Here is a 14,544-nt window from a genome sequence, read left to right as displayed (position 1 = left end):
ACAGACAAAATAAGGAGGCCACATCTTCTCTGCATATCAATGTAAAAACAATCAAAGCTGTGACTGTGTGCTCTCTTTTCAAATATCCACAAATGTGCAAACAGGAACATAGAACGAAGTGACTAGTTGTTCCCTGAAAGCGGGACTGGCCTTGGATCACTGGTGGCTGGGGACAGCCTTAGACCAATGAGCTGGAAACAATGCAGTGAGCTTATTATAGTTGATGTTCTGAATCCTCTCATGCTTTCAAAATATCAGCCCTGCCCTTCCCATGCTCCGTGTGAGTACTGTGTATTTCCCAATAGGTCAGATTGACTGGACGATTTTACCAAGTGAGTTGTTACGTTATGGAAGCCTGTTTACATCCCAAGAAATTCATGACTCAGGCATTTTCTGAGTTCAAGGTTAAAGAAAAATACCTGATATTACTGCAATAACACAATGCTATACCAGGCGGAGGGAAAAATGGATCCCTCCGTTTTGGACTAAATGTACATGGCCCACAAGCCAATTCCCACTCTCATGTTCCCTTGTAAAGAAACCTTCCCTTCCCCAAAACATTTTGGCAAAGCTGGGCTATAAATAAACCATTATTCCTTGCAATGAGGATAAAGAAAACCAAGGGCATTATCAGCAGAGCTTTGTTTTATTTCCTCATGACCTTGTGGGCAGGAGGGAGGGAATGCTCATGGGCATCATGAGAAATCTGAAGTCAAAAGTCAGATTTATTGTGATCCCTCCAGATGGGAAATTTTGGGATTCTGTTAAAAACATATTCTGTCTAGATTGTTTGCTACATTGGTGAGAAATGAATTCGAAAACACTATCTTCTCAGTTTTAGTACTGTGAAGAGTTTTTCCCCCTTCAGAATCATCCCAGGCAACATTATGTATTTCATGACAAAACTCCCCGAATCCTTGAAGGAGACTCCATGTCACACGGGAAGATGTAGTGAGAACTAAGAGGCTTGTGTTCAACACCATCTTTCTATTACTTATAAGTCACTCTGCTAAGCCTGCTGAATTGTACAATATCCCTTTCACTTCAACAGGTTACTCTGAGGTTCTAAATAAAAATGAGAACTCAGACACAAATGTAGATACCAAACAGGGTATCTTGTTTATAGGAGTCTTTCAAAGATTTTTTTTTTCAGATGGAAGAACACATAGAGATTGGACTGAATATGTTTCAGCTTTCCTCCATCCCCACAGCAACAACCTTCAGAAAGACCATTCCTTTAGTGCTACTCACATTTACACATCAAAGCATAGAATAGGTCATTCCAGTCATTTCAAAGATGTGAAAAATGTGAGCAAATGGGGCTAGCTTGGAAGTGAGAGAGAAGAAACGGAATTATCCATTTAGAGGCAATGGGACCTTAAGGATGCTCTCATTGCTCCTGACACTGTCTCAAGTAACTTAAGAAGCCTGACTGGAGTTAACAGTCTTATTTAGTTGAGTTTTATTTGGCTCAAAGTGCCATTTTCGTAGACTTACTGTTCAGCAGCTGCTCATCTAATCCAGAAAAAAAGCCAAAACGCAATAAAGAGCCATTTCCTTGCTTCTTTTCATTCCTGCACTACCGGCAATTGAATTACATTTTCAAAATATTTCATGTGCAGGAAAATTTAGAACCTTCAATAAAGCCAGCTGCAGAAGACTGAAAGTCAGCTCAAAGCCACACCAAGGCACAAGAGATTTACTTCGACTAGAATGGTCTCTTTCGGGCAACAGCATTTTTAACTGGTTCATCCCTCATTGTTCCTTCTGTAAGTAAATGTGACATTCTGAACAAAACCAATGAATTTCTCCCAAGATCGGTGCCACCTGGAAATACTACCACTCTACTGATTTAGACAGGCTTCAAGCGACTGCTTTTCCACAGGATAGTGGATATACTAGCCTAGATGAGAACAGAATCTTGCTTACTTGATTTCCAGCTCACCTCTGCCAAAGGCCACAGTAGAGAGTAAGTATGGCAGGGTTTCCTAATCTGGAGTCCTGAGGATAGGAAATGGTTATATGTCAGCATTGTACAGCTCCAGGGGGCACTAATCATATTCTTATAGTCATATGCTATTCTTGTAGTGTCCCTAAGCTTGTGCATTTTTCTAGGAAGATGACCCACAGCTTCCATTAGGCCTCTTTTAAAACTGTCCCTGATCCCCAAAGTTAAGGATATTCATCAGGTTCCAAGAAATAGAATAGAAAGCATCTTGTCTTTACATCTGATTTCTATTTTTTCTGTACTATGCAAAAGAGTCGACCCTGCAAAGTGGCTTCCTTGCATTTAGGTTAAAAGGTTTAATTCACAGTTAACTGATGATTATTCAGAGGCAAATTATCCATGTCTTTATTTGTCAGCCTTCTCTGCCTATTACATTTCTGAATATCTTCACTAACTGAATATAAGCTTGTCCACCAGAGGGTATATAGAAGGCCAGCAAGATGTATTACTTTTTCATTCTGCTGAAAAGCTGGAAGAAGAAGATATTAATATAATCTATTGATTTTCAATGGGAAACTCTTTTATTATTTGACATTTTCAATCCTTTACCACTGATAATTGGAAGTCTGTCTTGCTTGAGAGATATTTATTACCCTACACAAAGTAGGTGCTGTTTCTCCTGCTTATCCAACAATACAATCTTTCAAAACTTTTTGGAAGAGAAAACACTAGCTATCCAATGTACATAAATGGTTGATGAGTGACATGCCATGGGACTAAGCACTAAAACAAATAGGTTGCAAGCGTGCCTTTGGAGTAGGGGTTCAGAAGATATCAAATGTTCAGCCTAAAGATAAGTGACCGATAGTAATTTTACAGTAACCATCTTCCTGATGAATTCTCAGCGGTCTCTTCTTCACATTCTGACACAAAAGAGAGAGAGAGTGCTTGCTTACACCAAACAAATGGCACTGGATTCCACATGCCCTGCCAGCTCCTGCTGCAAGAACTGAAAAGAGAATCTTACTACTCAGGCAGAAGGAATTCAATCACCTAGCGGAGACAATGAAAGAGTTTCACACTTTTAATCAGATACTGATTGATTACTCTAATAGTCTCCTGTAGCAACAGCAGTGGGCATAAGAAGTAGGGGAAGAATGGAAGAGATTCTCAGGAGGATATGAAGTAAATAAGTCTTTGACACCAGAAAAGTCTGCAAAACAACAGCAAGTGATACTTGAAAAGGCTGATTTCACTTTTCAGCCTATAATGAAGCCCACTCTGATTGATTACTGGGCAGCCAAGGGAGTGTAAGAATTTGTGGACAGCTTTCCAGTGTTAATAATTGTAGCTTTCCTCCCAGCTATCCCCACCAGTGGCTCAAGCAGTAAAATCTTAAAACGACAGGTTCCACTTAATTTTATATTCTAGGTTGTGTGTAATTGTCATATAATTGTGTTACTGGACTTTAGATGAAATCTGTATTTCTTGCTTTGTAGAACATGCAGCCCAATGTGTATGGACTTGTAATAACTCTTCTGGGTGAAGAAAGACCAAGAATGGTCTTTCACATCTAAGGATTCTGAGTCTTCGCTGGTTGGTAAGACTGCTCTGCCTGTCTCTGAGAACAAATCAATTAGCATGGCTATGTTCATAAGAGATCAATTCCATTTTGCAAACATTTACAGAACTCTAGCCCTCTGCACGGCACTGTGCCGGGTGTTAGGAAAGAGGATAGATGCTTTACTATTCTCAAAAAGATGACTATTAGTTAAGGAACAAGAAAACATTTTTTAAAAGAATTATATATGTACACAGGAAATTCAGTCCTAAGGGGTTAATTTCACAAATTCACACAGAAACATGAATCTATTAGAAAATTTGAATTTAGTAAAGATTGAGGGTTGCAGGACTAGTATAAGGGAGAAGGTAATCAATTAGCTAGAATTTACAGCCTTGCAGGAGAGAATGTTATCCAGCCACTGGGATGGCAGCTAACAGCCCTTATTTACAACACACTTGAGTTAAAATCAGAAAGTACTGCTACAACTACAGTCCAAAGTAGTCTCTGACAGGTCGGTGTGCCTAAGGGTATAGGTTAAGTTCAGGGTAGAAACTCAGCATGTGTCATCTCTCAGGATCTAAATGAATAAAGAATTACATGATTAGGCTCACTGGAGATGGATTCCCAGGGTGCAATTAGCACCACCCTGAAATATTAAGGACTCTGTCATAAGATGCTGGCATTACTCTCAAGTTTGAAGGTCTCCCTTCTTTTATTGCTGAAAGATATTTTACTCTGTCTTTGGAAGGTCTTTAGCATGTTTCTGAGAAGATAACATATTGTAATGGCTTTTGTTTAAAAAATTAGGTTAGTTGAAGAATCACTAAATTTAAGTTTCACATGCATGTACAAAATTCTCATTCCTTCCCATAAACATTTTAGAATCTGGATGTCACCCTGAGATGCTCAACAGGCTGTCCCTATGGGCTCAACCTAGTGGTATAAGATGTAGCCTCTGTAGTGTGACTTGAGGGCTCCAGCCTGTCCCAAATATCTTCCCACTGGTCTCACATGCAGGTCACTGCCATAACAGTCACTCATTCTCTTAGGGAATTCTTATAAGATATTACACAAATGTTTTGATAAGAAGTAGGACTAGGTAGTGATGTCAGCAAAGCAGTAGAATAGAAAGTCCTGGAAGTCCTGGCCAGAGCAATTAGTCAAGAAAATAACAAAACAAAACATAAAAGGCACCCAAATTGAAAAGGAAGAAACAAGATGATCTCTGCTCACAGATCTTATGTAGAAAACTAAGGATCCCACTAAAAAACTATTAGAACTAATAAACGAATTCAGTAAAGCTGCAGGATATAGAATCAAAATACACAAGTCAGTTATGTTTCTATATACTAACAACAGACAGTCCTAGAAGAAAATTAAGAAAACAATACCATTAACAATAGCATCAAAACCAACAAAATACTATAAAGAAACCTCACCAAGGAGGCAAAAGATTCGCACACTAAAAACTACAAATAAATAAAGACATCACAGGTTTACGAATTGAGAGACTTAATATTATTAAAACACTACCCAGAGCTCTGGGAATGATTCAGTGCAATCCCTATGAAAATTCCAACTGCATTTTTTTTTACAGAAACAGATAAAATAATCTTAAAATTTACCTCAAAAGACACCAAATGGTTAAAACAATCCTAAGAAGAAAGCTGGAGGCATCACATGTCCTAGTTTTAAACTCTAATACAAAGCTACAGTAATCATAACAGGGTGGTACTGGCATACAGATAAACATATCAATCAATAGAACAGAATAGAGAGCCCAGAAATAAACCCACATTACACAATCAACTGATCTCTGACGAGGATGCCAAGAATACACAATGTGGAAAAGATCAACTCTTAAATAGTGTTGAGAAAACTGCATATCCACATGCAAAAAAACGAAATTGGACTCTTACACCATACACAAAAATCAACTCAAATCAAATTAAAGACTTAAACATAGGAGAAAAGCTTCATGATATTGATCTTGATAATATTTTGGATATGACACCAAAAACACAAGCAACACAAGCAAATTTAGACATGAGGGATTTAATCAAACTAAAAAGCTACGTGAGCAGATCATCCTGGAAAAGACTGGGTTTTGACTGTGGTTTCCTGTTTTGATTTCTAATTTCCCTATGCTTAACCCTAGCCCTTCTAGGGGTGAATGGCAGAGAGGAAAGAGTGGAGATTTGGGGACAGGCAGAGCCAGTTCAAATCTGGGTTCTGGCACTTTCTAACTACAAGGACTCGGGTCAACTATTTAACTTGCTTGAGACACAAGATTCTCCATTCACGAAATGGGTTAGCAACAATCATGTACAGAGTTTCATGTAAGTTATGTGAGATAAGTTGGATAAAATACCCAAGTTTTAGAGTTGAAAATAATCTCAAAATTATCTCATCCAATGGTTTTCAAGTATTTCTTTACTTGCTATTCCCTAAAATTATTTTTTAAAATTCTATACTCTCATTCATTTGAAGTTGCCATCTAATATTTTTCAAGTTTAACTAAACTTTCAAGTTAAATAGTCACAAAGGTATGCTTTTTGTTATAGTGTGAATATTGACATTAAAAAGTAAAATCATTAAATCACACTTCCAGGAATCTGAATGCTAAATCATTCTAATAACTATAAATATATAGTGAAAAACAAAACCAAATAAGACATGGTAGTAGGGGGACAACAATTCTAAATTAAAAGAGACTAAGGAAACACAGCAAGCAAATGCAATGTTTTGCATACTAGATTACACTAAAAAAAAATCCACTGCTATAAAATACATTTCTCAGACAATCAGGGGATGTTTCAATATAGACTACACATTAGATGATACTACAGAAAAATTGTTAATTTAAAAATTGTCCTAAATATGACAATGATATTGTCCATGCTGAAATTTTAAAAAGTAAAGTGCCTGCAACTTACTGTCAAATGGTACAGATACACATGGGTATGTGCGCACATGCATACACACACACATATAAAAAGAGAGCAAAAAGTAAGTATGGCGAAATTTTAATTCGTGAATTTATGTAAGAGGGCTCTTTGTACTATTTTTGAAATCTTTCTGGGTGTTTGAAAATTTACGAATCAAGAAATTTTCCCATAGAAATTTTTCTTTTAAGTATCATACCTTTGTGATTAAAAATATTTAATTAGCCACTTATATTTCTCTCCAAAAGATGTTAATAAACTAAAATTAGATTTTTCTGTGACCCCAGCAAAACTCTAAACGTTAAAATATTCTTTCAGATTCAGTTAACACTAAAATTATTATTATTATTATATAATGGATCAAAACAAAGTAAAAATTTCCAGAAATGAATTATTTAATGAGCAAAATAAGGCAATTCTTTTCTTTTCTATTTAGCTCTTATATCCATGGATGGATATCACTTATTGCTAGAGTAACACTGAATTCAACACCAACTATTTCTACTTTCGTTTTCATAAATAAATAAATAAATCTTGTTCATATTTGCTGATAGATGAGAATGGAAAAAGTTTTGTTATAGCCATATTATTCAGGTAAGTGAATTCCTTTTGAGTTAAAAACTAAAAATTACAAAATAATCCACCCTGCAGAAACAATTTAATTTTATCCTCCTTCAGTTTTATTGAAAGCAGTGAATTAGGAGCCACCTGATTCTCAAAAGGATCTTGTTACTCAGTGATTTGAGTCTTTCATTTTCTCAGTTTCTGGGAAGATTACCAAGAAAACTTTCCTAAGACTTATGAAATGCTCATTAATTATGCATTAAAAAATTTAAAGGCAAGACAGTCTTCATGGTCAACACATTAGCCAAATCAGACTTTAAAAAAAAAAAGACAGGAAAAGAAAAAAGTCAGAAAAAGTCTGACTTTAATCTATGTTTCAAGGAATATTGTAAGCTCTACTAAAAAATAAATTATAAAAAGTATTTGGGTTATCTATGACTACATAACAAACCACCTCAAATCTTAACTGCTTTAAATGGAAACAATTTATTATTTTCCATGATTCTGTGGGTTAATCAGGTGGTTCTTTTGCTTCACATGAGGCACTGGGATACCTAAAAGGTCCAAAATGGACTGACTCACATGACTGGCAGTTGGTACTGGTTAAAGGCTAGGAGGTCAGATGTGGCTGTTGGCCAGGGACCTCAGTTATTAATGAAGGCCTCTCCATGTGTCTGCTTGGACTTCTTGTAGCAAAGTTGTTCTCAGACTAAGCTTGAAGAAGACAAGTCCCAGAAATAAATTGGGAGTTTGAGATTTGCAGATACTAACTACTATATATAAAGCAGATAAACAAGTTCCTACTGTATAGCACAGGGAACTATATTCACTATCTTATATTAACCTATAATGAAAAAGAATATAAAGAGGAATATATGTATGTATATATATGACTGAAACATTATGCTGTACACCAGAAATTGACACAACACTGTAAACTGACTATACTTAAATTTAAAAAAAGAAGAAGACAAATCCCAGTGTGCAAGTACTTGTAAAGCCTTGTCTTATGCTCACTAATAGCTCACTGACTAAAACTGGCCGCTAAAAATTAAGCACTACTTGGCTGATATGTGCAAAATGGTGGAGTAGGAAGACCTTGAGCTCACTTCTACCATGAACACACCAAATTAGAATGATCTGAAGACTTTCATAAAAGACTTTCCACAACAAAAGATATAAAGAAGTAAGTACAGTGAGACAGGTAGGAAGGACAGAGGCATGGTACAGTCAAGACCCACACCCCCAGGTAGTGACCCACACACATGAAGATAATCACAATTGTAGAGGTTCTCCCCAAGGAAAAAGGGCTCCCCAGCCAGGGAGTCCTACACCAGGAAGATGAGACTAGAAATCAACTACAAAAAAAAAAAAAAACAAAAACAACTGTGAAAAAAACCCCACAAACCCAAACACATGGTGTCTGAACAACATGCTACTAAAGAACCAATGGATCACCAAAGAAATTAAAAAGGAAATTAAAAAATACCTGGAGACAAATGAAAATGAAAACAGAACCATTCAAAATCTGTGGGGTGCAGCAAAAGCAGTCCTAAGAGGAAGTTTAGAGCAATACAAGCCTACATCAAGAAACAAGAAAAATAATCAAACCTGACACCTAAAGGAACTAGAAAAAGAACAAACAAATCCCAAAGTTAGTAGAAGGAAAGAAGTAATGAAGACTAGAGCAGAAATAAATGAAATAGATACCAAAAAACTAGAAAAGTTCCATCAAACTAAGATCTTTGAAAAGATAAACAAAATTAATCAACCTGTAGCTAGACTCATTAAGAAAAGAGAGGGCCCAAATGGAACCAGAAATGAAAGGAGAAATTACTACCAACACCACAGAAATACAAAGACTCATAAGAGATTACTATGAAAAATATTATACCAATAGAAAGGACCACCTAGAAGAAATGGGTAAACTCCTAGAAACATATCATCTCCCAATACTAATCAGAAAGGAATAGAAAATATGAATAGACCAATTACCAGTAATGAAACTGAATCAGTAATTAAAGAAAAATCCCCAAAAACCGAAGTCCAGGACCAGACGGCTTCACAGGTAAATTCTACCAAATGTTTAAAGAAGAGTTAACACCTATTCTTCTCAAACCATTCAAAAACATTAAAGTGGAAAGAATGCTTTGAAACTCATCCTATGATGCCAGCTTCACCCTGATACCAAAACCAGACAAAGATGCTATAAAGAAAGAAAACTACAAGCCAGTATGACCAATGAACTCAGATGCAAAACTTCTCAACAAAATACTAGCAAACTGAATTCAACAATACATATAAAGGATCACATACCATAATCAAATGGGGTTTATCCCAGGGATGCCAGGATGTTTCAATATCAGCAAATCAATCAATGTGATGCATCACATTAACAAAACAAAGGATAAAAATCATATGAGCATCACAATAGACGGAGAAAAATCTTTTGAAAAATTTCAACATCCATTTATGGTAAAAACTCTAAGCAAAGTAGGTGCAGAGGGAATATATCACAATAAAGGCCGTATATGACAAACCCACAGCCAACATCGTACACACTGAGCCTTGAGCAATTCATCAATTACAGCGTAAAGTGTTAAAACAAATACTGGCCCCAGCTGCAAGCTTCTGCTTCTGGGCTTCTGGTGCTTGTGGGCTGTGGTTCTATGCACCTGCCTGCTTGTCCAGCTTGGGGAGCAACAGCGTGTTCTGAACATCAATTCTCTGATGGATCTAAGAAGAGTTGCTGATTTTTATTTTGTTCAGCTTTTTGCTTGTAAGAACGTCTAAGCTCTTTACATGTTGAACTAGAACGTCCCTGAAATAATATTAATTTTTCATTTTATTCATTTCTATACAGATACTGTGTAGTTAAAAGTTATTATGAAGCAAGAAGTGAGATAAAAGTCTTGGTTTTTCTTCAATAAATGTGTATGCATGAGTTTGTGACACATTTGTGACTTTGGAAAATTCATACCCTCCCAGAGAGATTCTACAAAGTTACCCATCAAAAAATGCTTTACCCGATTATCTCTGCTAGGTTTACATTCTAATTATTTCTCATTATTAAAAGTTAACAGCCTTATATGCTACCTTCACTAATTTTTTAGGCAAATACGTTTTAAAGTCAGATTGCTTACAGATCTCTATAAATAAGCTATCATTTATTTCTCCTCAACGAATTAATTTAAATTAGAGCTTGTCCTATGATTACCATACACTGAAATTCCAAAAAAATACCAAAATAGAAAAATACCTCCTATAATAAATACTCTAAGGTTTGGGCTACTTCTATTTTTGTAGACTTAAAAATTCTAGCAATAATCAGATTTTAGACCTCTGAAACACCTGTAAATTCAGAGTTTCGGTAGCAAATGCAACATTAATTAATCATGGCTCAGGGAAACCACCTTATTTATAAATAATCTAGATACAGCACATGGCTTTGTGGTTAAGAGCAAGGACTCTGCTGCCTAGGGCCAAACCCCAGGCCTCAGTGGGATCTTGAAGTTACTACCAAATCCTTTACGCCTTAGTTTTCTCACCTTTAAAATGGAAATGACAGAAAGGTTATTGTGAGGATTAAATGAGATATGACACACATAAAATGATTAAAACAGAAACTGACTCTTGGTAAATACCATTGAAAAGTTGTTTTTGTTACATTCTGAAATTTTACCTGTACAGGAAAGCTGTTAGAATGCACGACAGTCATTTGTGCTATTAATCAAGGAGAATTCTGTTTCCTTCCAGCACGGGACACTCCCTACCAGCCCTGTGGTTGGGTGGGGCTGTGTTTCCATCTTTGGCAAATGAGCCTGTCAGATAAATTAGAGTATTTAAAGCAACGTGAGATTCTCCAGAGTCTCTCTCCCCTCAGGCACGGCAGCTAGAACTGTCGGACACCGCGGGACACAGGGGAGCCTGGAGGACTGCAGAGCTTCCCTGCTGCCCTGAGATAAATGTGTTACATGAGAAAAAGAAGACCGCTTATTTTAAGCCCCTGGCATTTGGGGGAGTACTTCCTACATAGCAGAACCTTGTCTATCCTGAGTAATGCAGTAAGCAGGGAAATTATCTGGTATTTAAATTAAATAATATTCTCTGTTCAAGTGAATGTCTCTTCCAGTCCATTTGCAGGAAGCATCAGGGTAGTGTAAGAGTTATGCTGGGAAATAAACTTGGAAGGTCTTTCTGGTATAGAACTCAGAAAATAATTATGTCCATGGGTGAAATTATGGAGGCTGTTTACTTACGGAAACAATTACTGATCTCCATCCTCATTTTGTATTAAGACAAACCCAGCCAACTACAAGGACAACTGTAAGTACAGCCTCAGTGACCTGCTCAGGCCACTTGTTAAGTTACTGCAAAGCTCATGTCTAACCCCCTATCAGGACTTTAGCCACAGTCTACCCTGCTGTTCTTTGCCAGCTCTAAGGCCAGGGGTCAAGCACCGCTGAAGAGCAAGAGGCAACAAAGCAGAAACACAGGAAGGAGAAATGAGGACCAGAGAGGTGACGGGAATCCCCTCCTGAGGTCCAGTCTCATTGCTAGCCGTGGGTTCCATCAGAGAGCCCTGTATCCTTTCTTTAGTTTATGTAGGTTTAGGTTAATTTCTCTTACCATTTAGAGGGTTATAACTTGTATGTTTGATTCCTAGCTCCATGGCCTAGTAGCTGTTGAAGTTAGATAATTTATTGGACATCCTCGTGCCTTAGGTTTCTTCTCTATAAAACTATAATAGAAGATACTGTGAGAATTAAATAAGACAGTGAATGCCAAGTGCTTAGCCCACAGCATACAGCATGTGGACAGTAACCCTTAACTTATGTCATTATTTTAACCATCTCATTTTAAACTCTAATGGGGTATTTTTGCCAGAGTACCCCCACAATATTGGCTGCACTGTCTCTGAAAGTGTGTGAAAATTTGTCCTGGAAGATTTTCCAAGTCAAGGAAGGCAAGTCTCCACACTTCCTACAAATCTACTAGAAATGCCAAGGAAATATATCAGTTGCTCACTTAAGCAGTTGCTAGATTTTTAGATCTTCCATCTAGTTAACATCATACTCCTCTTAAAGACTGGACTTCAGCTGAGCCCAATGTGAAGGAGGGCCTTAGTAGGTTTTCAGTGAGTCTAGAGAATTTGGATAGTTTTCCTCTCTGCATAAAAAAGTGCTTTATCAATTCACTCTTCTCTGAAAGACAAGAAAGTCCCCATTTCCCTTTACTGTGCAGTAGTGCTTTCTGATGATGTTGTTGTTATTCCTAAGGAATGAAATGGATGAGGTTGTGTCCAGACCACAGATAGTGCCAGGTTGGTAGAAGGTCACCAAAATTTAAATTGAACTCAGATAAATTTGAAGCAAAACTTGATAATCACCAGGAGACAGCATCCTCTCCTTCTTAAAAATCCCAGAATCCCTGGAAAGCATATCAGGGCACTGCAGTTTCTTGCAATAAGGACTCAAGTCATTTTATTTGGACATAAAAGGAGAGAGTGAGTTCATAAATTAAGGACTTTAGGACCACTTAGTAGAAGCCATTTGTTTGGATTTTCATGAGACTCTTATGTGTCATCTCCCTTGGGGAAGCCATGAGAAGAACAGTGTTTTACTCTGAAGCTAAATGTAGTCAGGGCCCTACATTTGCTCAGGTATGTGTAGGACTCTGGGAGAGGTCCTCTCAGTGTGTTCGTTCAGTCATGTTTCTACAAACTCCGCAGCAGTGTGGCATTATAACCGCATTTACTTAAGGTTGCTGCCCCTTCCTGCTCTAATTTTTGAGTCCGGCTTCCCCTAATGTCATGTGGCATTTAAGTGGTGATGGGGTTCAGGAAACAAAGGTGCCAAAATACGGCACCTTGGCATATTGAATATTTTAAATTGAAGGAGTTTAAACAAATGACAAAAGCAGGGAGGTAACTCTGAACTTCCCCCACCCTTCTTCCCTGAGATAGGTCATAAAACCCTCAACTGAGAGGTGACCTCCTCTCTGTACCTGAAGGAAAGGGGTATCCCTATCAAAACAAAGGGCCACCAAGGGGAATTCAAACAACCCGGCCATGCTAGGTTCCGCCCTGTTCACTACAATCACCTCGTGCTCCTGTACTTATCATATCCTTCCACGACCCTCCACTCTTCATCCAACCCAGCACAAAATACTCAGGTATGTTTCTTCAGGTCTTTATTTCCTTGTAAAGGCTCCTGTTCCACATAAAACTTACGTTAAACAGATTTGTGTGTTTTTCTCCTGTTAACCTGTCTCTGTCAGTTTAATTTTCAGATCCAACCAGGGACCCTAAGAGGGTTGAGGGAAACTCTTTCCCCCTCTATAGTGGCTCTGGGCACTTCTGGGATCCAACTGTGGGGAAGTTGAGTTGGGGATACACTGAGTTCGCCCGTGGTAGGATATGTTCATGTGGTTTACAATCACTTCCATAAACAGAGAAGTCACTGCTTTCAGGAACCTTCTTCCCTGCCCCCTTACCTAGCATCATGTATGAGAAGTGAGGGGTTAGGTCACATGGGGATAATAATGTAAATAATGCACCCTACAGTGTCAAAATTACACGATAGGGAGAAGAAACAAGGCTCAAGGCACTGAGGTCAGAAGTTAACCTACGGAAAATTCTTCCAATGATCACATATGGAAATTTGTAAGCAGAGTATCCCTAATACCAAGACACATGGAAGCTCTCTCTCATTAGGCATATACACAATAATGTAGCACAAATACACAAGATTTGTTTTTCTTTTTTGATGGAAATTGCAGGAGATACAGTGGATCTGAATTCCTTTGTTCATAAGGCACAAACCTCTAGCAGCCCTACAAAAAGTGAGCATGTCTCCGAGAGGTTGTGGATCTATGCACCTTAACAATAACTTAAAAAACAAACTTTGATCAACCCTGTAAAAAAAGATTGAATTGTATTTCTATGACCTCTGAAGAAAATATTATAGCCATTGTCATAAAAATGACCAAAAATGGTGACCAAAAGAATGTTGGGACATTAGAGAGAAATGCCAAGAAGTTAATATTTGGGGGTTTTGGTCTGTTGCTTTTGTTGTTACAGTATTTATCATCTTTTCGTTTTGTTGTGATTTTTTTCTCATTCTAAATATTCAGGTTTGCATCTAATTTTGCATTATTTTCCTTAAAGAAAATGCCTCAAATTGTCTAAACTTCAGGTCCTACAAAGCCCAAGTCAGCCCCTGAATAGGAGGCAAAGACACAACTTAAAAGACTTACTTTCATTTGTGCAATTACAATTTTAGCCTCTTTCCAATTCTGTGCCTGGTAGAAATGGCTAATTGATGCCTTTTTCTTTCAAATGTGTTGCTGTTGAAGAAAATGAAATTAATAAGATTCAATCAAAAGGAGAGTCTAAGACTCCTGTTTGAATTGGAAACTAATTACTGGTCTTGAAACAGAACCACAAGAGGTTTTGTGTGTAAGTGTATTATTTAGTGCAAAGAATAATTTTTAAGAACACGTATCATGCATGGATGTATGCA

The 14,544-nt window shown here is 37.4% G+C and overlaps 1 long non-coding RNA gene across 1 annotated transcript; it reads left to right on the top strand.

Annotated features, from left to right (window-relative positions):
* Nucleotides 1–3,959: 3,959 nt before the first annotated feature.
* Nucleotides 3,960–14,268, top strand: LOC116664965. Its single transcript, XR_004321531.1, has 3 exons — nt 3,960–3,971; nt 9,114–9,117; nt 14,190–14,268. It is a non-coding gene; the product is annotated as an uncharacterized LOC116664965 (long non-coding RNA).
* The last annotated feature ends 276 nt before the right edge of the window (nt 14,269–14,544 follow it).

The sequence above is a fragment of the Camelus ferus genome, chromosome 7 (assembly GCF_009834535.1).
Source record: "Camelus ferus isolate YT-003-E chromosome 7, BCGSAC_Cfer_1.0, whole genome shotgun sequence".
NCBI lineage: Eukaryota > Metazoa > Chordata > Mammalia > Artiodactyla > Camelidae > Camelus > Camelus ferus.
This window is presented reverse-complemented; position numbering and strand designations above follow the sequence as displayed.